This window comes from Hylobates moloch, unplaced genomic scaffold (assembly GCF_009828535.3).
Source record: "Hylobates moloch isolate HMO894 unplaced genomic scaffold, HMol_V3 SCAFFOLD_16, whole genome shotgun sequence".
Taxonomy (NCBI): domain Eukaryota; kingdom Metazoa; phylum Chordata; class Mammalia; order Primates; family Hylobatidae; genus Hylobates; species Hylobates moloch.
Genome location: NW_026652291.1, coordinates 33,802,229 through 33,825,849, shown reverse-complemented (window position 1 = coordinate 33,825,849; position 23,621 = coordinate 33,802,229). Strand labels below are relative to the sequence as shown.

At 37.9% G+C, this 23,621-nt stretch overlaps 1 protein-coding gene across 11 annotated transcripts in view; it reads left to right on the top strand.

Annotated features, from left to right (window-relative positions):
• The window catches only part of SIPA1L1 (signal induced proliferation associated 1 like 1), a 425,147-nt gene that overhangs the window by 223,656 nt on the left and 177,870 nt on the right, over positions 1 to 23,621 (top strand). Inside the window, exon 6 of one of the 11 annotated variants that reach the window (XM_032180032.2) lies at positions 14,443 to 14,488. The exons of the other annotated variants lie outside the window; for them this stretch is intronic. The gene's annotated coding sequence lies outside the window, so the exon portion shown is untranslated. The remainder of the gene's footprint in view (positions 1 to 14,442; positions 14,489 to 23,621) is intronic. 11 annotated transcript variants of the gene reach the window in all.

Sequence of the window (23,621 nt, the reverse complement as noted above, 5' to 3'; positions counted from 1 at the left end):
GGTGAGCCCAGGAGTTCGAGGCTGCAGTGAGCTGGGATTGTGCCACTGCATTCCAACCTGGGAAACAGAGTGAGACCCTGTCTCAGGGAAAAAAAAAAGAGAGAGAGAAAAAGTCTCATACTTAGGTTTTTTACACTGTGGCTTCTGCTCTTAAAGCCCTATAATTTTGTGAGCTCCTATTTTTTAAGTTCACAGTGTTCAATCTACATATTAAGCTTTCCTGTGCTTGTGATGTTACTACATTACTCCCATTTTTCTCTTTTTCCAAGCAGTTACCTGTTGCTTTTTCCCCTTGGCTCTTCTGCTTTTGTGAACATAGCTTCTTCTCTTTTACTCTCTTCTCTCTGTATTCTTTTTTCTTTTTCTTTCTTTTTTTTTTTGAGATGGAGTCTCGCACTGTCTCCCAGGCTGGAGTGCAGGTGCAGTGGCACAATCTCAGCTCACTGCAACCTCCGCCTTCCAGGTTCAAGAGATTCTCCTGCCTCAGCCTCCTAAGTAGCTGGGATTACAGGTGCACGCCGTCACGCCTGGCTAATTTTTGCATTTTTAGTAGAGATGGGGTTTCATCATGCTGCCCAGGCGTGTCTCGAACTCCTGACATCAAGTTATCTACCATGCCTGGCCTGCATTCATTTGCTTTTAATGAATTCCTTTTTTAATAAATTCTTATTTATCAAATATTTATTGAGCAGGTACAATATGACTAACTGTGTTGATATCTGAAGCTATACAAGTTGATGAGACATGGTCTCTGTCCTAAAAGAGCTCACTGTAAAGCATGGAAAGTAATGGATGCTTCCTTGGACCTCTTTGGAAGGAATGGACATCTCACTTGATCTGGTGAGGGTCAGTGAAAAGGCCTACTGAAGGAGTTGATTGTACCACTTATTTTTGCTCCTTTTGTGCAGTCACCCAAGATTGAGGATTGGTTTTCTTTTTTTCCTCCACATGTGATTACACCTCTTCTCAATTGTTTTCATGCCACAATTTCCAAATCCAGCCAGAAGCATAGTTGTCAGAACTATATTGTGGTGCTTATTGCCTTGTACCCTATGTAGTTGTTGTGTAAAGAGCTCCCCTAATAGCTCTTTAGCTCTTGATGGTAGTAACTTGTTTGTCCTGATTTTTAGAAATTCTATGGAATGTTATATGTGTTAGAAACTCAAATGTTTTTGAATGAATGAACTAATTGAATAACTTTCATTTTTTGTTCATATGTGTCTTATATTTCATTATTGGATAGATTCGTCGTAAGATTCGTAACTTAATATGAAAATAACTTTTTTTTTTTTTTTGAGATGGAGTATCGCTCTGTCGAGGCTGGAGTGCAGTGGCACGATCTCGGCATACTGCAACCTCCACCTCCCAGGTTCAAGCGATTCCCCTGCCTCAGCCTCCCAAGTAGCTGGGATTACAAGTGTGCACCACTACACCCGGCTAATTTTTGTATTTTTAGTAGACACAGGGTTTCACTGTGTTGGCCAGGCTGGTCGTGAACTCCTTACCTCAGGTGATCCGTCCACGTTGGCCTCCCAGAGTGCTGGGATTACAGGCATGAGCCACTGTGCCTGACCTGAAAATAGTTTTGGATTGTATTAATTTTCTAGAATAATTATTTGTTCAAATAATAATTATTTTGTTCAACTGTTCCTTTGGGGGGCTTCTTTCCTTCCACGCTGCTGGACAGCAGGATGACTCTCTAACTTGCTACTCTACCCAGAGCAGACCCTTTTCTTAAATAACAAATGCTGGTGAGCTGCACTTCAAGATTCCTGTCTTGGGTTTTTCATTCCATTTCTTCACCTAAACCAATGTCTTTTGCTCCATTTTTGTTTGCCATGGTGAAACCCCGTCTCTAGTAAAAATACAACAACCAGCTGAGCGCAGGTGGCACACGACAGTAGTCCCAACTACTTGGGAGGCTGAGGCACAAGAATCACTTGCCTCTCTTATTCAGTAGCTCTGCTTATTCTTGTAAAGCCGTAATGGCATCACAGAATAGATTTTATTTTTGAGCAGGTACCAACTAGTGATTATTTTCAGATAATTAAATTATAAAACTATGAACAGTGCCTTATTGCAAACGTAATGGTTATGTGAGGCATTGTTTAGTGATTTCGTTGGAATGAAGGTGAAACAAAGGCATTTAAATTTTTTTCGAACTGAATTATGTATTTCTTTCAGGCAAATGTGTGCTACTTAGTATCCATTAAATATGGGGGCATATAGCTTAATTTTGCTTAAGTGTAAGGTCAGAAGTCTTTAAACTCAACTATGTAATGAAGTCTGCTGTCAGTGTTTTATTTACTAAATTTTTATCATTTATAAAATTTGAAATAACTTTGAAAGATAAATTATCTTTTATCACCAGTGGATTTTTTTTATTTATATCCTATTTGGGAGGAGTGTGGTGATCATATTTAGAAAAATCAGATAAAATCAATGTACATGAATATGTTACATGTGCCTTAAAAATGTAGTTATCAACTTTGAATCAACAGAAAAATAAGTGTTTTAAGTGTAATTTACATTAGGATGTTTACATTTCTAATATTCTTAAGAAAGTAAATGTGGTATTTAGTATAAAAATGAAATGAGGCCGGACGTGGTGACTCACACCTGTAATCTCAGCACTTTGGGAGGCCGAGGCGGGCAGATCGCTTGAGGCCAGGAGTTCCAGACTAGCTTGGGCAACATGGTGAAACCCCATCTATAGTAAAAATATAACAACCAGCTGAGCATAGGTGGCACATGCCAGTAATCCCAACTGCTTGGGAAGCTGAGGCACAAGAATTGCATGAACCTGAGAGGCAGAGGTTGCAGTGAGCTGGGATTGCTCCACTGTACTCCAGCCTGAAGACTGTCTCCAAAAAAAAAAAAAAAAAAAAAAGTGAAATGAAAAGGCGTGCTTATATAGTGAGATATAGCTTAAAGTTTATTTGACCTTATCAATTCAGAGGTTACTATTGTTTATAATTTTAAACCCAAGTCTGCTTTTTCTATTTTCCTTACATATGATAAAAATGCTTCACTTTTATTAAACTTAATAAGAGTTTAAAATAATTCAGCATTTAAGTGGTTTTAAGTGCTGGAGAAAGATTTGGAATGCGTTTTTCAAGGGTGACCTTGGTGGCTCCCTTGGCCTTCCAGGGGGCCCACAGTGACAGGTCCATTTATGAGTAGATCGGGATTACTAGGTGTAATTTATTCCCATTAATTGCCTGTCTCTGGAATTCTACCTTTTCATTCATCTCATCATCTAGGGAAGAGACTACCTTTTTTTTTTTTCTTTTTTAAATGCTGAGATTTCTTGTTCTCCCTAGCTACGATGCTTGCCCTCACAGAGAAGGAGCTGTCCCATATGTGAACCAAGTAGTTCTGCTGACAGCAATTCCAAGTCCCAGGATCTCTTTTGATTATTTCTGATGTTTTATTTATTCTCTTATTATTTCTGCCTAGATTGGCCAGAAAGAGTTCGATTTGAAGGTCAACTGCAAACATTTCATATTTTTAATCACAAGTTGGCCAATTGGGAGGTTTCTAACCAGTTCCTTGAAATAGGTCACCAGACACATTGTACGAATCCCAGAGTTTAATGGGCCATCTGTTGGGTCACTCTGGTAATTGTTCCTTTTTATAAATTCCAGTGTACCCAGTTAAGTTGAAGTAAAGGTTGTTAGACTCTTAATGTGCTGAACAGTGGGACCCTCTCAACTGCAACTTGCCCTCAGAGAGTTTTTGTTGACCCCATTTCTTCTGTATTTCTTCCTCAATAGTGAGAGTTTGGTTTTTTTTATTGTGGAAGTTGACGGTCATGCTTGCTGAAGATAATTAGAAAAGGGGGGAAGTAGTACTGCTTGGGAATAGGAAAAATGAGGCCAATCATTTGGCTATAGCAATAGTGGGATTTCTTTGCAAAGAAGCTTTGGACAAGGCGAAGGGAGCTGGGTGTGGTGGCTCACACCTGTGATCCCAACACTTTGGGAGGCTGAGACAGGAGAATCACTTGAAGCTAAGACTTAGAAACCACAGTGAGACCCTGTGTCTACAAAAAAATTTGCCAGGTATGGTGGTGTGTGCACTTGTAGTCCCAGGTACTTGGGAGGTTGAGGTGGAAGGATCACTTGACCCCAGGAGTTTGTTGCAGTGAGTTGTGATCACGCCACTGCAGTCCAGCCTGAGTGACAGAGTGAGACACTGTCTCAAAAAAAGAAATTTTTTTTTAAGTTTAAAAAACCAAAGGGAAATGATGGACGATAAACTTGTTCCATGCAGCTGGGTTTCTCTGTGACCCTTAGGAGAGGACCTCAGAAAAGGTATAGGGCGGAGTAGTCTAGAGCTGAAGTTATAAGCAAAGTAGTTTGTTAGCTCACTGAAAACATCTGAAATGTGCATTTTACTTTGTGTTTCTGATTTTCTAGTAAGATCTGGAAAGTGAGAGTCAAAACATGGAGTCTCAAGTCTGAAGGGCAGTGAGTGTGTTGATGGAGAACCAGACTGAGGCAGATGTCTTTCAGTATATTATCCGTGAAAAAGAGAAAGACAGCTCCGTTCTGGGCTGGTTTCTCTTCTCTCTCAAAGTGATGTTATCTAGTTGCATGACTTGAAATATCCTCTGTATGCCTCTCTTGTTCCTAACTCTGCTTATCCAGCTCTTCAGACTTGTATTTCCAATTGCTTTTCTGATATTTCCACCTTTATGTCCAATAGGCATCACTAACTTAACATGGTCAGCGAAGAACTGTGATCAATCCCAGCACTTAGGGAGGCTGAAGCAGAAGGATTGCTTGAGCCCAGGAGTTTGAGACCAGCCTGAGCAACAAAGCGAGATTCTATCTCTACAAAAAATAAAGATTAGCTGGGCATGGTGGCATGTACCTGTAGTCCCAGCTACAGCTAGTTCCCCCTAGTGCCCGGGTCATTTCCCTTTCCTCTCCAGCCACACTGGCACTTTTTACCTTGGACACGCTGTTTGTTCATATCCTAGGGTCTTTCCACTTGCTCTTCCCTCTGCCTGGAACATTCATGCCTTGTGTAGCTGATTCCTTTATGATATTTAGTCATTTAGTCATATCATCTTAAATGACTTCTTTGCAAAGAGGCCTTCCTTGACCAAATCAGTTGAGGCTGATGTGGGAGGATCGTTTGATCCCAGGAATTCGAAGCTGTAGTGAGCTGAAAAACAAAACAAAACAACCTTGATGTGTGTCTACGGTAATGAGCTCATCCTTGTTTCCTGGGACTTTCTTGGTTTTGACACTGAAGTCTCACATTCTAGGAAACCCCTTCTTCCCAGGCAAACCAGGATGGCTAGTCTCCCTATTTATAGTCCTTAAACCTGTTTCTGTCTCACTTGGAATTCCTTGGGAGAATCATCTGTCCAGTTGCTCAAGCTAAGCATTCAGCAGTTATCCCTGATTCATCTCTTTCTAAACCCATCAGTAACATATTTCTTAACCACATCTAATCCATCAGTATGCCTAGTTGGCTCTACTACCAAAAGTGTCCAACTCTGCTTCTCTGCATCTCTGCTGATCCCACCTTAATGCAAGCTGGTTTGATCTTGAGCTGGGTTATGTCATGAGACAGTGATGTGGAACCTGCAACCTTTCATGTTGCTCTTAAAGTCCAACCCCATACCAGCTTGCAGGCCCTGCAAGCTTCCTCACAGCCCCACACCATCTGTCTTTTCTTTTCTGGGTCATTTCCCTTTCCCCTCCAGCCACACTGGCACTCTTTACGTTGGACACGCTGTTTGCTCATGTCCCAGTCTTTCCACTTGCTCTTCCCTCTGCCTGGAACATTCATGCTTTGTGTTACTGATTCCTTCATGACATTTAGTCATCTTATCTTAAATGACTTCTTCACAAAGAGGCCTTCCTTGACCAAATCAGTTGAAATTAGCCAGCCAGCCAGCCACTCTTGATCATATTACTGTATTTCAATTTTCTGGATGGCACTTCCAGCCATCTGACCTTTATCTTGTTTATTGATTTGCTTGTTCTAACTCTCCCCTACTAGACTGTAAGCCCCTCAAGAGTGATGGCTTTGATTGCTGTACCCGTCATCCTTTCCCCAGGCTTTAGGACAGTTCACAGAACAAGGGCCAGAAAATATTAATTGTAGTAAAGAATAAATGTATCCTAAGCCATTTAATTAAAACTTTGAGATCTTGAAAGTTTTAGCAAGCAAGAACCAGTAAGTGGAAATTAGTTGTACCATAGCTATTATTACTACCACAAAAGGTACAGAATATCATTGATATTGTCTTCATTTAATAGGTTATACTGATTTTATGTTAGCTAAAATTTTAGGTTTATTTACAAATGTATTTTCCCATACCCTGTTTCTTTTAAGCTTGTAATTTATTGAATGGTTGAACTTTTCTCCAGCAGCTTTTGAGTTTGTATCCTTAGTATGAAAGTTCAGTCATTCCATACATCAGTCTGTGGGGACTACAGAGTGCCTTGGAACCTTCCTTACTTACTTTGACCTAAGGGACTGTGTTTTGTAACTTGAGTGATTATAAATCTGCACATTTCAGTGTCGAAAGTATTTCTAAACCAGGGTCTCAACCTTAGGACTCTGGCATTTGGGGTCAGATAATTTTGTTGTGAAGGGCTGTGGAATTACATGTTCAGCTGCATCCCCGGCCTCTACTCACGAGATGCCAATAGCGCCTCCTCAGTTCAGATTGCCGGTATCTGCAAATGCTGCTCAGTGTCACTCTGGAGGGCAGAGTCTCCCCCGTTGAAATCCGTTCTTCTAAACAATGAATACTTTTTCTTCTATTTCCTTTACACTGGGAGATAATAATTTTTAAAAAATCAAATAGAAATCTGGCTCAGCTTTTTTGGTGGGGTGAATGTAACAGATTTTTAAAAGCAATTATAGGGAAAGATTGTTCATCTTCCACCATTACTAAGTTATAAGAATCTATTTTCAACTTGTATGTTTCTATAATTCCACAGTACGCTTTGTGTTAGGAACCCTAAAATATTCTGGGGGAATTTGTTCTTTCAGTATTTCTATATTTTTCGCCTGCTCCCATCACCATGGAGCTAAACACTTTGAGACATGTTAAGTTAAAAACAGTAATGACAGAAGAGGAAAAAACATTTTGCTTCTGTGTTCTTTTTTCCTCTCTTCTCTTCCTCCTTGCCTCAGTCAACCAAATAGGGTATTAGTTTGAATGTTTTAACTGGATGTCAAGATAGGAAAGGCATGTTTTTCAGAGCTTATTTTTTCTTAGGAAATGCTAACAGTATAATTTGAACAGACCTATGAATTGATATTCTGAGATAAGGTAAAATATACCAGGAATGTGTAGGGAAGGAGACTTTTTCCTTGGCCTGCACCCATTTTATGGATCTGTGTGCTTCAAAGATCCCATTGTATTGTTTAGGTAGGGCTACTCTAAATCATATACAATTCTTTTTTTTCATATAGAAAACAAATATCAGAATGTATGTAACCTAGTTTTTAGTGTAGAACTGATTGATTCATTGAATAAATGCAATTCTTGTCAGCTTTCTTAAATTGAGATGTTAGCATAGTGTTTTATATAAAGTAACTAGAGACAGACTATTTCTCAGGTTGTGGTTTGTGTTTGAAATTCATATCCTCATCCAGGTACAGACTTTGAGCTTTGGCCTATCTGAATGGAATATTCCGTTCAGTCCTTTCTCTTTTTTTTTTTTTTTTTTGAGACAGAGTCTTGCTCTGTTGCCCAGGCTGGAGTGCAGTGGCACAATCTCGGCTCACTGCAAGCTCCGCCTCCCGGGTTCACGCCATTCTCCTGCCTCAGCCTCTCCGAGTAGCTGGGACTACAGGCGCCCGCCACCACGCCCGGGTAATTTTTTGTATTTTTAGTAGAGACGGGGTTTCACCGTGGTCTCAATCTCCTGACCTCGTGATCCGCCCGCCTCGGCCTCCCAAAGTGCTGGGATTACAAGCGTGAGCCACCGCGCCCGGCCCCGTTCAGTCCTTTCAAATGTAGCAAGGATGAATATAAAATTAGAGAAAAAAGTTTTCTTTCCTAATATTTACGACCTGTAGCATCTTCTGTTAGTTTGTAGCAACATGGCACTGATAACGTTATTTCTGTTCAGCAAAGGTAGTTTAGAGATTTTTTTCTGTTTAAGATACAGTATTGTTTTTTTTTTTCTGAACAAATTAATGTCTTGATATTGAACCTTGGCTTCACTCTGCTCAAACCTTCAAATGTTAATTTAAGGAAGTTTAGATGCCTCATTTCTTTTTAACAGTATTACTGCTTTCTTTGCACACATGAAGCCATGATATTGAATTTAAAAGCAGATGACCTTAAAGATAATCGTGCAACTTAAACACCACAGACTTAAAAATAAAAAATATAAAGATTTTTAAAGAAGAAAGTTAAAAAAATGTGTCTGCTTTTCTGATGTAGGCTGGTGAGAAAAGATATTCTTTTTCTGTTGCTTTCAGTCTTTAGCTCCCTATCAGTTCTGCCCCACTGTGAAACTGAAGATGTTCTCAGCATTCTTGAGTAACACTTCCCACAGGTGACCTTCTGTATAAAGAGAGCTTGTTGTTGTTGTTGTTAACTTCTATATTGATAAGAAAAAGGTAACAGTTCACAAATTACAACATCCTGTGATTTGATTCTTTATAAAATTTTTTGGTGAGGTTTTGGGAATTTCATTCTTGTTCCCCTGATCTGCTACACTCAGGCTACCACGCTTTTTATAATATTTATTGCTATAATCTTAGTTTGGGAGCATTTAGGTTGTTTATAGCTCCTTGCTATCCTAAATAATGCTGTGATGAACACTTTTTTTGCACAGAATTTTGTCTTTTGAATTGTTTCCTTAAAAAATACTCAGGAATAAAATAACTTGGAAAAAAAGTATGTAAGCATTTTAAAGGTTCTCGGTACATATTCCTAATTAAAAAAACAACAACAACAATTTCACTCTTCCAGTAGCTAATGAGCACATTTTATAAAAATTAATACCTCTTATTTTTCTTAAAGCATACTTAAGGGCCTTGTGATTTTCAGATTGTAAATAAGCATTGGCTTCAACTTTAAGTCTCCAGCTGCATTAGCTCCTAATAAGAGAGTCAGACTGTTCTTTGAACCTTTGAAGCCAGGCATTGACTTAAGCCAGGCATTGACTTCTCCTCTGTAGCTATGAAAGTCCTGGATGACATTTTCTTCTAAGAGAAGGCTGTTTCATCTGTACTGAAAATCTGTTGTTTAGTGTAGTCACCTCATCAATCATTTTAGCTAGATCTTCTGGATAACTTGCTGGTGAGCTTGCACTTTCATGTTATGGAGACAGCTTCCTTCCTGAAACCTGATGAACCAGTGTCTGCTGGCTTCTAACTCTTCTTCTGAGTTTCTTCACCTCTCTCAGCCTTCATAGAATTGAAGAGAGTTAGGGCTTTGCTCTGGATTAGGCTTTGGTTTAAGGGAATGTTGTGGCTGATTTGATCTTCTTTTTCTCCAGAACACTAAAACTTTCCATCTCAGCAGTAAGGCTGTTTTGCTTTCTTACCATTTATGTGTTCACTGCAGTAGTACTTTTAATTTTCTTCAACAGCTTTTCCTTTGCATTCACAACTTGGCTAACTGGTACAATCCTAGCTTTCAGGCTTAACTTTCAACATGTCTTCCTCACTAAGCTTAGTCATTTCTAGCTTTTGATTTAAAATGAGACACCTGTGACTCTTCCTTTCACTTTGAAGTTTCACTTGAACTTAGAGGCCATTCTAATTTCAGTGTTGTGGTCTCAGAGACTAGAGAGCCCGAAGAGAGGGAGGCAGATGGGGAATGGCTGGTGGGTGGAGCAGTCAGAACTCAAATGACATTTGTTGATTGTTTGACATTTTTTGATTGTTTGCCGTCTTCTGTGAGTGCAGTTTGTGGCATTCCCCAAAAGATTAGTAGTAACATCAAAGATCACAGATTACAAATCACCAAAACAGATGTAATAATATGACAAAGTTTGACATATTGTGGGAGTTACCAAAATGTGACACAGAGACAGGAAGTGAGCACATGCTGTTGGAAAAATGGCACTGACAGACTTGCTCAATGCAGGGTTGCCTCACACCTTCAATTTGTAAAAAAATACCTGCAAAGTACAATAAAGTGAAGTGCGATAAAATGAGGTGTGCCTGTATTGTATTTATTGAACAGAAACATTTTTCACATGTTTAACCAATTTTGTCTTTTGTGAATTGCCTACTGTTTCAGAAAAACTCTCTCAAACCCTGTCTTTCCTCTGCTTTCATACCACCATGACAGTCATCAACACAGAAGACAACCTCTGTGACAAAAGCTGTGGGTTTTTTCCTCCACATGCCAAGCAGCGTACACTGGCTGGGTGTCCTCAATTCAGTTCCAACACTATTCACCCTAAGATAGTGTCAGATTCCATAGGTTGGGGGCTCAGTCCCCAAGACTGCCCCTTACATCTTCGGACATCATTGGTAAGTCCAAGCCTCCAGACTTCTGACTGACTGACTTTAAGTTGGTGTTCCCACAACCCCGTCTTTGGGTTTAATTAATTTGCTGGAGCAGCTTACAGAACTCAGGGAAACATGTTTACTCATTTATTTAAAAGGATATTACAAAGGATTCAGATGAAGCATTGTGTAGGGCGAGGTATCAGGGAAGGAGCGTGGAGCTTCCGTGCCCTCCTTGAGCGTGCCACCTTCCAAGAACTTCTACGTGTTCACCTCTCCAGAAGCTCTTCAAACCTGGTCCTTTTGGGTTTTTATACAAGGAGGCTTTATTACATGGCCTGGTTGACAACCGTATAGAAATGTGATTGGACAAAAAAGCACATTATCTAAACCCAGTAAGGCCTGTCTATTCAGACTTTTCTTGGCCTTTCTGTGTAGCTTTCCTTCCCATAAGATATGGAGCAGGACTCTCTGGAATGAGGGTCTTTTGATCCACAATCAGATTAGAGTCCTGCCTGGGGCAGGTGAAAGGACAGGAGGTCAGAGAGAGAGAGATTCTGTTTCCTGAGGCCTAAAGCACCCCAGCATTATAACAAGGACTGTGGGAGTTAGGAGCTAGGAACTGTGGACAAAAACCAATATAGCTATCATAACACCACACCCATTAATACTTCTTTTCCCATTTTTCTTTTGGAGTCTTAGTATTTTATCTTCCTTCACAACTCTTTGCATGTATTCGGTGTATTCAATCTGTGTTGTATTTATTGTATTTTTTAAACTAGTATTTGGTTTGCCTTTTAATGTACATATGTTTAAAAGTTTCATGTACCCAAATCTATCAGTGTTTTCTTTTGTGATTTCTTTCATTAGTTTTGCTCATGGAAAATGTTTCGCCATTCGATATCACATTTTTTCCCTGACATTTTATTAATTTCAAACTAAGTCCTTACCACCCATTAATTTCATAAGAAAAGAAATCCACTATTTGAGAATTAGGAGCACTCTGCTACTGATCATGGTTACTACAGGCTGTATTTTTGTAGTTCTCTGCACAAAGGGGCCACTTGCGCTAATTGTTAACTTCTGGCTTTGATGTGGTACTTGATACGTGAGTGCCTGTTTAATTCTATGTTAGTCTGTGGTTCTGTTACATTTGGATCATTGTGAAAGTACCTTATTGAATACAAATATGAAAATGAACAAAGTAAAATAAAATTAAACTAGTCATGATTGACTCCTGTGTGAGTTCATACTTTAAGAGGCCCAGAAATTATGACTCTTTTCAGATGTAACTGATATAAAAAAACCTACCTCACTTTCCTGTGATAGTTATGGATTGTAGCATTAGGCTCAAGTTGACTGCCAACAAAATGTAAAGTACTATATTTTGCATAGTTTATGGTGATGACTGCTATTTTTCTAATTTGTACAAGTTCAGTTTTTTAGAAATATATAAATCCATTGAAATAAAAATGCTTCCAATTTGCTGGAAAATGAATATTGCTAACTTACATCGTAGGTAATTATTAAGTGTTGGTTTGTGATACGTAAATCAGTTGCCTCATGATTTTTAGACCAAAAACTCACTTTTAGAAGTAATATTCTCGTTGGCATTCCAGGTGACATAGGTAAAAAATTATTTAATTGAATTTAAAGCCTAAGTACGTAATGATACTCTTACATCATATGTTTGTTTATTGTCTGTCTCTTGAAGTAAATACAAACATTTTTAGGGCAGTATTTTCAGCACGTAGAATGATGCCTCAAATATTTATGGAATAATGGATATTTGTTGAGTGAATATCAGGGCACGGACTTAAAAGTATAGGAAAAAGAAATACTTCTGCTTGAGTACCTAGAATTTACCAGCCATTGTATGAGACATTTGGTGATCTCATGACTTTATAGAGAGCATTGTTTTTCTAAAGATGAACCTGGTTTTACCTTCGCCGTTAATTTTCCGGATACATCAAGAGTGATAGGTTTTTAGGAGACAGTAGGAAACTACAGACAGTGGAGAGCTCCATCATGTTTCAAGGTAGATTTCTCTTCTTGGAGAAGGCTACTAAAGAGCCTTAGCTAACCACTCTCTCTGCTTTCACTTGGCTGTAACCAGAACTGTAATCAGAAATGGCGTGGAAGGCTGGTGAAAGCTGTGGTTGCTGTTGAACGGGCATATGTGCACTTAGTTTGCTGATGTAGGTTTAGTTTGTGAATCTAGATAATCTGGGACTCTCTTTTTAATTTCCTGAAGCATTTTGTTTTTGTTTTTTTAGAGACAGGATTTGCTCTGTCACCTAGACTGGAGTACAGTGGCACAGTCATGGCTCACTATATACTCAAACCTCCAGGTTCAAGCGAGTCTCCTACCTGAGCCTCCTAAATAGTTGAGACTACAGGTGCATGCCGCTACACTTGGCTAAGTTTCTTATTTTTGGTAGAGACACGGTCTCACTGTGTTGCCAAGGCTGGTCTCAAGCTCCTGGCCTCAAGTGATCCTCTTGCATTGACCTCCCAAAATGTTGGGATTACTGGTGTGAGCCAGAGCACTTGGCCTTGCCGAAGCATTTTGAATGCATGCAAACTAGCAGCAGATGTCAACGTTTTCATTTTCTACTCAATCATAATTTCAGCTTTACTTTTTTTTTTTGAGATGGAGTCACACTCTATCTCCCAGGCTGGAGTGCAGTGGTGCAATCTCAGCTCATTGCAACCTCCGCCTCCCTGGTTCAAGCGATTCTGCTACCTCAGCCTCCCGAGTACCTGGGATTACAGGCATGCGCCACCAGACCCAGCTAATTTTTGTATTTTTAGTAGAGACATGGTTTCGCCATGTTGGCCAGGCTGGTCTCGAACTCCTGAGCTCAGGTGATCTGCCCGCCTCGGCCTCCCGAAGTGCTGAGATTATAGTCTTCAGCCACTGTGCCCAGCTTCAGCTTTACTTTTTGTAGAGAAAGGCATCAAAAGGAAGTTTTTCCAACTTTTCTTAATAGTATGTACTTTTTATAGATTTTCCCCTGCCCAGTGGCATTGGACTTTCCCAGAAAAATTTTATGCCAGGATTGTTGTAAAATATTGTCAAGCATTCATGATTTTATCATTTGTGGCGGTAAGGGTCTCATAGAGATGTTATGTGAAATACTGTAACATTTTCTTTGCCTGCTAAATAAGTATAGAGTAATAAAAAGAACAATTGTTTTTAAAGCCAAAATATTTTGACTTAGTTCCTGATTTATCATGAGTATGCTTTTAACCTGATCTATGGTTGTGAACAGAATAAAAACTTTTCTGCATTTTTTTCTACCAAATTAAAATGTAATTCTTAAAATTTCCAAAAGCATGTTTTCTAAACTATTGAAAAAATAAGTTTATTCCCATTCAAAGTAGAATTATATAAACTTTTTTTTTCGTATAAAGTTTCATTTCATGTTACTGAACTGGACTTGATATGGAAAACTTGTCCTTGAATAATCATTGAAAAATAGGCTGGGGGAGTGAGACTTTTTCATTAACACACTAAATTTGTGCTCCATGTGTAAGATATTTGTATATTTTTTAGTGGACTCTGATTATTGTAACTGAATTTAAAGATGCATCTTAAAGACCCTACTATAATCTGCCTACCATTAATGTGTTCATTCGTTTCTTCATTCTACTTGCAAACTTCTGTTTAAACTTTATCTTTGATCAAAATATTGTCTACTTTTGGTAAAAATTAAATTGTAAGTGTGAATAAAATTCATATTTACCTATTCAGATTTACTTGTATCAGGAATGCAGTCATCTGCAAGCATTAGAAAACCTCTCTAGTAGTGTAAGCAAAAGGAAATTAATTCTCCCACATACAAAGTAGCCCCAGAAATCAACAGTCCAGGGCTGTTACACATGTTCGGTGATGCCACAAGGGACCCTGGAGCTTTTTCCTTGATTCTGTTGGTATCTTTCCTCATGCTAGTCTTATGAGTGATAAGATGCCTGTTGCTCTTCTAGGTACCATGTACTCCAGGAGGAAGAAGGTGGAGTAAGAAGGTAGCAGGTAAAGACTAGGTTCCTTTTTATCAGGAAAGCTAAAGAGTGCTGCAGACCTCTGTTTACTTTTCATTAGTCCTGATTTAGGACTAATCTATTCCTGACTAGTTACCCCTAAACCGGTCCATGGCCACAGGGCAAAAGAGTCCATTAGAAAATTTAGAAAATTCCTGATGTGTCTTCTAGGACACACCAGGGTGTCCCACACCCACCTGAACAACTTGAGAATCTGTTGTTAGTAAAGAATTGGGAGAACAGTATGGGTTAGTTAATGGACTGTGTCTTCGTACCTGCTGGAGTGAGGACAGTATATATTAGATAAACTTGGAAGCCCTGTGCATTTTGACTTCTTGATTCTTGGTCTTCTGGAATAAATTAGGGATTTTTTTTTCAGGTTCTTCAGATATTCTTCTGTAGCCATACATATCCCATCATTGTAGGGGATGATTTAGATATTAGGATAGCAAATACTGTGTTTTAGAGACTTCCTTAATATTAAGTATATGATGAAATGGGAATTGAGTCATAACACTCTAAAATTGAAATTTGAAAGCTATTTAATGAATTTATGCTTTCTAAAATGAGTTCTTTTTAGTAGCTCTCTAGAAGATTAATTTTTATTTGTAATTAAAATGGCTTGAAGATTCATTTTCAAAAAACATGGGCAATGATCATCATATATATACATTTGTATTCCACTTTTTAGGCTTAACATATCATAAAATTTTTCCCATGTAGTATACTATTTTAAAAATTGCTTTGGTGTCACAATGTACTAATCATTTCCCAGTTATACATTTAGTTCCGTTTTGTGCTGCCATTAGCAGTGCTATAATAGCATCTTTATGTAGGTTATTTTTAATGTTGTATATTACTTTCTTTAGATTCTTCGTATTTTAATGTCTTTTGAAGCATTTAGCTGATCGCAATCCAATAGCATCGTACAATCCAGTAGCATTAATTCGCAGTGCCCACCAGCAAGATATAAAAATAAAAGTTTTTCTGTCAATTTCCCCAGCATTGATTATTGGCAATTAAAAATTTCTTTGTTAATTAACAAGTGAAGAATTACTTTGAATTTCTTTTATGGTAGTAAGGCTAAATATTTTCTTTCTTTTTAAGATGGAGTTTCATTCACTCTTGTTGCCCAGGCTGGAGTGCAATGGCATGGTCTCGGCTCACTGCAATCTCCTCCTCCTGGGTTCAAGCCATTCTCCTGCCTCAGCCTCCCAAGTAGCTGGGATTACAGGCATGTGCCACCACGCCTGGCTAATTTTGTATTTTTAGTAGAGACAGAGTTTCACCATGTTGGCCAGGCTGGTCTCGAATTCCTGACCTCGGGTGATCTGCCTGCCTCAGCCTCCCAAAGTGCTGGGATTACTGGCATCAGCCACCGTGCCCAGCCCAGGCTAAATATTTCCCACTTATTTTTTTTCCTCTTGTAAATGGCATTCTCCTGTTCTTGATTAGTCTGTTACTTTCTTAAGTAACATAGTATATTTTTTCACATTGTAAAATGATACATTCTTGGTGTAGAATATTTGTTAGCCATAGATGTCCCCTCACAAAGATCTATTAATATTTTTTCTGAACAATTTGTGTAAACTTTTTATGTAAGTAATTATATATTTTATTCATAATATATATACTATATTGTCTCAATCTATGTGCCTGGTAGTGCATTAGACTCTTGGGGATACTATGGTCAGTATAACAGGTATCATATCTATGACATCAGAAAAAAATGATACTTTTGTTTATTTTTCCCTAATATTTGTATCATTTCATTTTAGGACATAGTAAATTACCCAGTCTTTATAATAATAATCATTTTTTGTTGTTTAAGTGTGTTTATCAAAAATAGAACCCATAACAAACTTCATGTAGAATTTTATTATTAAATGCTTACTTTGTGTCTGTTAAATGATTTTTATACTTTTTTCATGTTTTAGTTATAAGGATTATTAACAGATTTACTAATACTGCTTAAAACTTCATTTGTGTACATCAATAGTGTATCCAAAGTTGTTATTAAAGTGTTCAGCACGTAATAAATGCTCAATTAATAGAATAGCTTTTTCATTATCTTGCGTGTTAAGATTGGAATCCTATTTAACCCAGGATTCGTTGGATAACCTGCTAGTTTTTATTTCATGTTTTGTTATTTGTATTTTTTTCTATGTATATGGAACACATAATGTGTGACTTCTTAATTTAATCAGGAAATTAAAATCTCAGCTCACTGCAACTTCCGCCTCCTGGGTTCAAGCAATTCTCCTGCCTCAGCTTCCCAAGTAACTGGGATTACAGGCGCCTGCCACCACACCCAGCTAATTTTTTGTATTTTTAGTAGAGGTGGGGTTTTACTATGTTGGTGAGGCTGGTCTTGAGCTCCTGATCTCAAGTGATCTGCCCGCTTCAGCTTCCCAAAGTGCTGGGATTACAGGCGTGGCCCCCTTTCTTGCTTTGTTATTGTTCATAGCACTTTGTAGCATGTCAAAAAATGTTGTTATTTATTTGTTGTCTGCCTGTTTCCCTAGACTGTAACTCCATGGAAGGCAGGCAGGGACTTTTGTCAGTTTGACCAGCGCTGTAGTCTAGGTACTAAGAATAATACCTGGCGTAGAGTAGACATACAATAAATATTTGTCTAATTATTGTGATTCGTTACAGTTGATTTCTCTTTTTATATCTCAGTTTTTGTCTTGATTTTATTTATTACTACTTGACATAAAATGTCATGTTTTAGTACAAATGCTTCTTTTATCATAGCATCTAGCTTGATGTTTTCCTTTTAAACTTGACAATAATAGTACCTCCTCGGTTTTGTTTTTTTTTTTAATACGATTTTGTTAAATATCTTCTTTAAAATTTTTTCTGTCTTCTTTTGGTTTGTACATCTTGGATTTTGTATTTTCTTTCTTAATACAAACGAGGTTCTTTTAATAAGTTAAAGTAATTTGCTTTTGTTTTTGCACTTACATTACTAAGGTGTTTTTTAAAACTATGACTCCGTAAGAATTACAGTCGGTGCCTTTTGATTTATTGGACATGACATTTCCTTTTATATCTTCAAATGATTTTGAGTGTAACATCTGAACTAAGCCACTTCTCATGACCTATTTATCTCATTGCTTCTGTTCTCAATCCTATTATTATTCTGTACTACCTCACAATGCAGTGGATTTCGATTCATTCCTTTCTGCTATAGCACACACTGTCTTCTTTACTGAACTTCTGTCTCCTAGGTTTGTCCTATTTTACCTCAGAGTTTCAGCTCCACTGTTTTCTTTGTGAAAGTTTTCGTAACTTTCCAGCAATCTTAGGCAGTCGTCCTGTGTATTCTTACTGCACTATGTGTATATTTCCAGGCATTTTCTTCTTATACTGCAATGTGCTTTCCACAGTCATACAGAAAGTGGCATACAGAAAGTGCTCAATAGATATTAGTTATGTTTTTTTCTCATTTTCCTTTTTTATTTTTTAAAAACTGGAGTCTCACTCTGTTACTCAGGCTGTAGTGCAGTGGCACGAACACAGCTCACTGCAGCCTCCACCTTCTGTCTCAAGGGATCCTCTTACCTCAAATTCCCAAGTAGCAGGGACTACAGGCATGCACCAGCATGCCTGGCCAATTTTTAAATTTGTTTTTTTGAGATGGAGTCTTGCTGTGTTTTCTAGATTAGTCTTGAACTCCTGGGCTCAGTCGATCCTCATGCCTCAGCCTCCCAGTGTGCTTAGATTACAAGCCTTAGCTGCAATATCCAGCCTCATTTTCCTTCTTAATACTATTTCCTTTTATAACTTAAAGTTATACTGTCTATACTTTTCTTGGGTATAAGGTACATAAATGAATTTATTTCTGTGACTTTTTTCTTCTTCTTCTTCTTTTTTTTTTAACATACATGGAGGTCTGCCTTTGTTTCAGCAGGTACTCCATTTAGAAAAATGTGCAGTCTTCTTCCTCTTCCTTGATGTCCTGACTTCTTATCCTTGGCATTTTCTTTTTTTTTTTTTTCCCTGAGACAGAGTCTCACTCTGTCGCCCAGGCTGGAGTGCAGTGGCGCGATCTTGGCTCACTGCAACCTCTGTCTCCCAGGGGTTGAGGCAATTCTCCTGCCTCAGCCTCCCGAGTAGCTGGGATTACAGGCATGTGCCACCACGCCTGGCTAATTTTTTTGGTATTTTTAGTAGAGACAGGATTTCACCATGTTAGCCAGGCTGGTCTCGAACTCCTGACCTTGTGATCCGCCTGCCTTGGTCTCCCAAAGTGCTGGGATTGGAGGAGTGAGCCACCACGCCCAGCCATCCTTGGCATTTTCTTTCCTCTTCTTTAGCTCTTTCTCCGCTTAGTGTAGCTGTCCACTTGATAGTAAAGTAAGTAGTAGTTACTTTCGCAGGTTCTTATCGTTACTTTTCCGTACTTTAATTCCTCACTTAAAGGTATGTTTTTGGTCTTTTCCCTTCATCCTCTGAACCATGCCTTCTGTTTCTGTTCCTATAAGGAGTACTTGGTTTCACATGATCAGATTGACCAAAATTTTAAGTTGTTGGTGAGAATGTGGAAAAGAAAAGTGTATCCTCTTCTGAAGAACATTGGCTCTTTTCTATTTGTTAATATTTTCTTCTTTTGGAGTTTGTATTTGGAAATTCTCATTTTTATCCTAGTGTCTTGTTTTTAATGTTTATCCTAATGTCTTCCATTCACATGATCTCTCCAACAATTTTCCCTTCATCCTGTTGATCAATTTTTGTCTGTCTTATATAACACAACCTTTTCAGTTGGGTCAAGTGTTGTTTTTGTTGGTTTTCTTCTTAGTAATTTGCTAGGCTTTGGAGACCTTGTCTTACAGGAGACTTTTTTGAAGTTATTTTCCTTATGTGCTCTTAATTGCAGAGATCCTGAATTTGGTTTTGGGAAGGGGGTTGGTAGGCCTGCCTAGAGATTTTACCGAAGGTTCCACCTTTCATGAATTTTGTAATCAAGCAAAAATTAATTGCATTTCAATAATAATTTTGAAAGTATAATCTCTTTTCCATACTAAAGTCATGCAGTAAGAAATATAATAATATAATCTGTATCAAACTCCTTGCCATGTGCTTTAGTGAAGGTGGTGGATTATATGCAATAGTCATTTGGGTTGTGAAATCCTGCATCATTGCATAAATAAATATCCACATATGGTAAGATTTACTCCTCCTTTAAATATTCTGGCCATGTTTTTATAACTTTCTTACTGATCTCTCATTACTTTTAATAAAAATTATGGGGTGTACGTAATTTCCTGTATATTACTTCCAAAGTAATTACAGTTTTTGGAAAACTCCTTTATAGCAAATATTTATAGAAAGAAAAATCCTTCCAAAATTAACTTTTTATTTTTCCATATTCCTCTGAAGTCCTTGTGCTTTTGCATATATAAATATATGTTCACAGAGTAGAATGTAATATATTTATTTTTAAATTTAACATTATATCTTAAATTTAGGCCATGTTAACTACTAGCCAACTCAATAAGACAACAAAAGAAAAACATTGTCATTTTGAAAATGATATGAGTGTCTAACTAGGGAAATTAAAGAGAATCATCAAAATATTAACTCTAATAAGACTTCAGTAAGATTACTGGATATGAAGTAAATAAACAAAAAACCCAATAGTTTTGTAGTACATCAGTAACGGTATATTAGAAAATATGATTACATGAATGATCTTAGTCACAAAATAAAATATTATAATTTACTTTATAATAACCTAGCAGAACATATGCAATGGCCTTATGAATTAAAAGTTATTAAAGCAGATCTAAATAAATAGGAGCTGTATATGTTACTGAGTGGGAAGTCTCAATATTAAAAATAATTTAAAGTTCCTTAAACTAATTTATAAATTTGTGCAGTTCAAAAACAAAGCAGCAAAACCAAGAGTGTTTGGCATGAAACTTGACAGAGTGATTCTAAAATTAGCCGAGGAAGTAGAATTAATGGGGTTAGCAGGATGTATTATAATGCTGTGGCGTTTGAATTGGTGTGGCATTTGAATTGGTGTGGCATTGGCACACGGAGAGAGAAATGCACCATCAAAACAGAAGAGAGACCACAAAAAGAGACCTCCACATGCACGGGAACTTGTTTTTGACATTGTATACAAGTCAGTAATTCAAAAGTATTGATGGCTATTTAACAAGTAGTGGTGGGACAGTATGATAAAAATATATTCCTGTAAATTCTAGATGAATTAAAGCCATTTAATCCTGTTTTAAAGGAACATTTCTAAACTTTTAGAAGAAAATATGAGAAGACATCTGTATGATATTGGTGATTGGAAGGCCTTTAGAGCAAAACACCCAATTATAAATCTTACCATGTTAAAATTTTCAAATACAGATGTATAAAAAATATACTTTAAACAAAAGTCAACACAAGGTACAGACTCTGAGAATAAAGTCAGACATATATGTCTAATGAAGGGTTAATATCCGTAGTATATAAAGGAATTCTACCTTATCAGTAACAATGAAGAAAAAGACCTATTAGAAAAATGGACAGAACATAAGCGGGTAAGATCAGTAAACAAATTAAAATTCTCTAATTATCAGGGAAAGCCTAATGAAAGCAACAGGATAACACTTTATATCCTTATATTAGTCATAATTTAAAAGCAAAGCTGTGGCAGCTAGCAGGGCCCCCCCCCCACATTATTGTGAGTTGTAAAATTGTTACAACTTTGGAGTGAAGTTTGACTTTCTCTAAGGATGCTGAAAGATGCTCCAACTTAAACTTTCAGCAGTTCCCATCTAGAGCTCTCTAGAGAGACTTTTGCATGTTTCTAAAGAAGATGTGAAAGGAAGATTCCTTCTATTATTGTTTTTAATAGCAAAAAATTGGAAATCTAGACATCAGTCAACAAATTCTGGTGTATGCAAAAAATGGAAAAACAGAAGCCTTTTATAAAGGATCTATAACTTTTTGTAGCAACATGGAGAAATCTTGATAATAATTTTTTTTTTTAAGTGAGGGAAAGTTTATGTAGAAAGTAAAGGAATAAAAGAATGGCTACTCCGTAGGCAGAGCAGCAGCATGGGCTGCTCAGTGGCGCATACTTATAGTTATTTCTTGATTATATACTAAACAAGGGGCAGATTATTCGTGAGTTTTCTGGGAATGAGGTGGACAATTTCCAGAACTGAGGGTTCCTCCCCTTTTTAGACCATATAAGACAACTTCCAGTTGTTGCCATGGCATTTGTAAACTGCCATAGTGCTGGTGGGAATGTCTTTTAGCATGCTAATGTATTGTAATTGGCATATAATGAGCAGTGAAGACAACCAGAGGTCACTTTGATTGCCAACTTGGTTTTGGTGGGTTTTGGCTGGCTTCTTTATCACAACCTGTTTTATCAGCAAGGTCTTAAAGACTTGTATCTTGTGCTGACCTCCCATCTCATCTTGTGACTTAGAATGCCTAACCTTCTGGGAATGCAGCCCATAGGTGTCAGTCTCATTTTACCCAGCCTCTATACAAGATGGAGTCGCTCTGGTTTGAACACCTCTGACGTATTTCTCTCCTCCCTTTTACAAGGGAACCCTTAATCCTAAGGGTTGTAGAGGAACAAAAATCCATCTTTTGTAACTTCTTCAGGCCGAATAGGGGTGATGATATTCTTGCCAAACTGTTAGAGTGTCTTGTATGCAGGGAAGAGAGGAGCTCAGTCAGAAAGCATCAATATGGTGAGGGCCATTCGCAAGTCTGAGTTCTGACAAAAGCTGATATCCACAGTTGACCAGTTGGTGTTGCACTGTTTCCTTTGGGTCAGAGGTGTCCTTAGCATAGTTCCTCCTTGGTTCGCTAGGAAGATGTTACTGGAAAGGGGTCCCAATCCAGACCCCAAGAGAGGGTTCTTGGATATTGTGCAAGAAAGAATTCGAGGTGAATCCGTAAAGTGAGAGCAAGTTTTTTAAGCAAGTAAAGGAATGAAAGAGGAATGGCTACTCCACAGACAGAGCAGCCAAATCCTGATAATAATTTTGTGTGAAAAAAGAAAGTTGCAAAAGGATATATTCCAAATGATACCATCTATATAAATTTCATAAACACACAGTACTATTATGGATCCATTTCCATTTTGTAAAAGTTTAACAAAATGTGTGTGGGAAGAATGCATACTGTCTTTAGGAAGAAAGTTCCTCTGGAGAGGCCAGGAGAAGCATGAGATGGGAAGTTGATATTTTAGCTATATTCATAATGTTTCTTTCCTTTTTGATGTGCAGCAAACTTGACAGATTAATAGTTATTAAATCTGGGTGGCTGGTATATTTTTGCATGAGTCAAATATTTTATAATCAATAGTTTTCAGTTTTATCGTGTAGCAGTTTCCAGTTAAATATGTTGGATTGAACATGTGCAGTTATTTACTTTCCCTCCTCAAGCCCTATGCCAGTGTTACTCAAGGAATATAAAAAAAAAATACGAAGACAGGTAAGGGGGAAAGACATAGGAGCAGATTTGAATGATCACCACCATTTTTGTCACCAGAGAGAGGGGCATGAATTTTAATTTAACTAATTTAGTGACGTGAAAAGAGTGGCTTGAATGGCTTTACTGAGGGATTCCAAAAAATGTTGACTCTCTGCAACCCCAGGATTGGAGGGTCCCAAGTAGCTGGGAGGATTGCACTAAGGGGTGGAATTAGTTTCAAGTAGATACTTGGGGTCCTTTCCCTAACCATAGTGTAATTATAGAGGCTCTGGAAATAGGAATTATTTGAAACCTTTTTTGCTGAGATTTGTTCCCAGGGTGCTGGCAGTCAGATGGGAAATGGAACCATTCTTCTTCAGAGACACTGAAATGTATCCTAGAAATGAACTACAAATATGGCATTTGTGGGTCCCCCAGTATAGAAGGGGAAACCCTCTGTCTGATTTAAGAAGGAATGGGATTTATGGTAATAATATTTAGTGGCTTGTAGAATCACTGGAAAGGCTGTAGGACTGGGTTTGAAAAATAGGAAAAACAAGGGAGGCCAGGTAGCCAAGATGACACTCGTTCCCACAAGTACGCTGATGTGGTGTTGCCCATGAACACCGGATGTCTGGCTTGACATTGCCACTGTCAGTACTTGCCTGAGGGTGCCAGTGTGC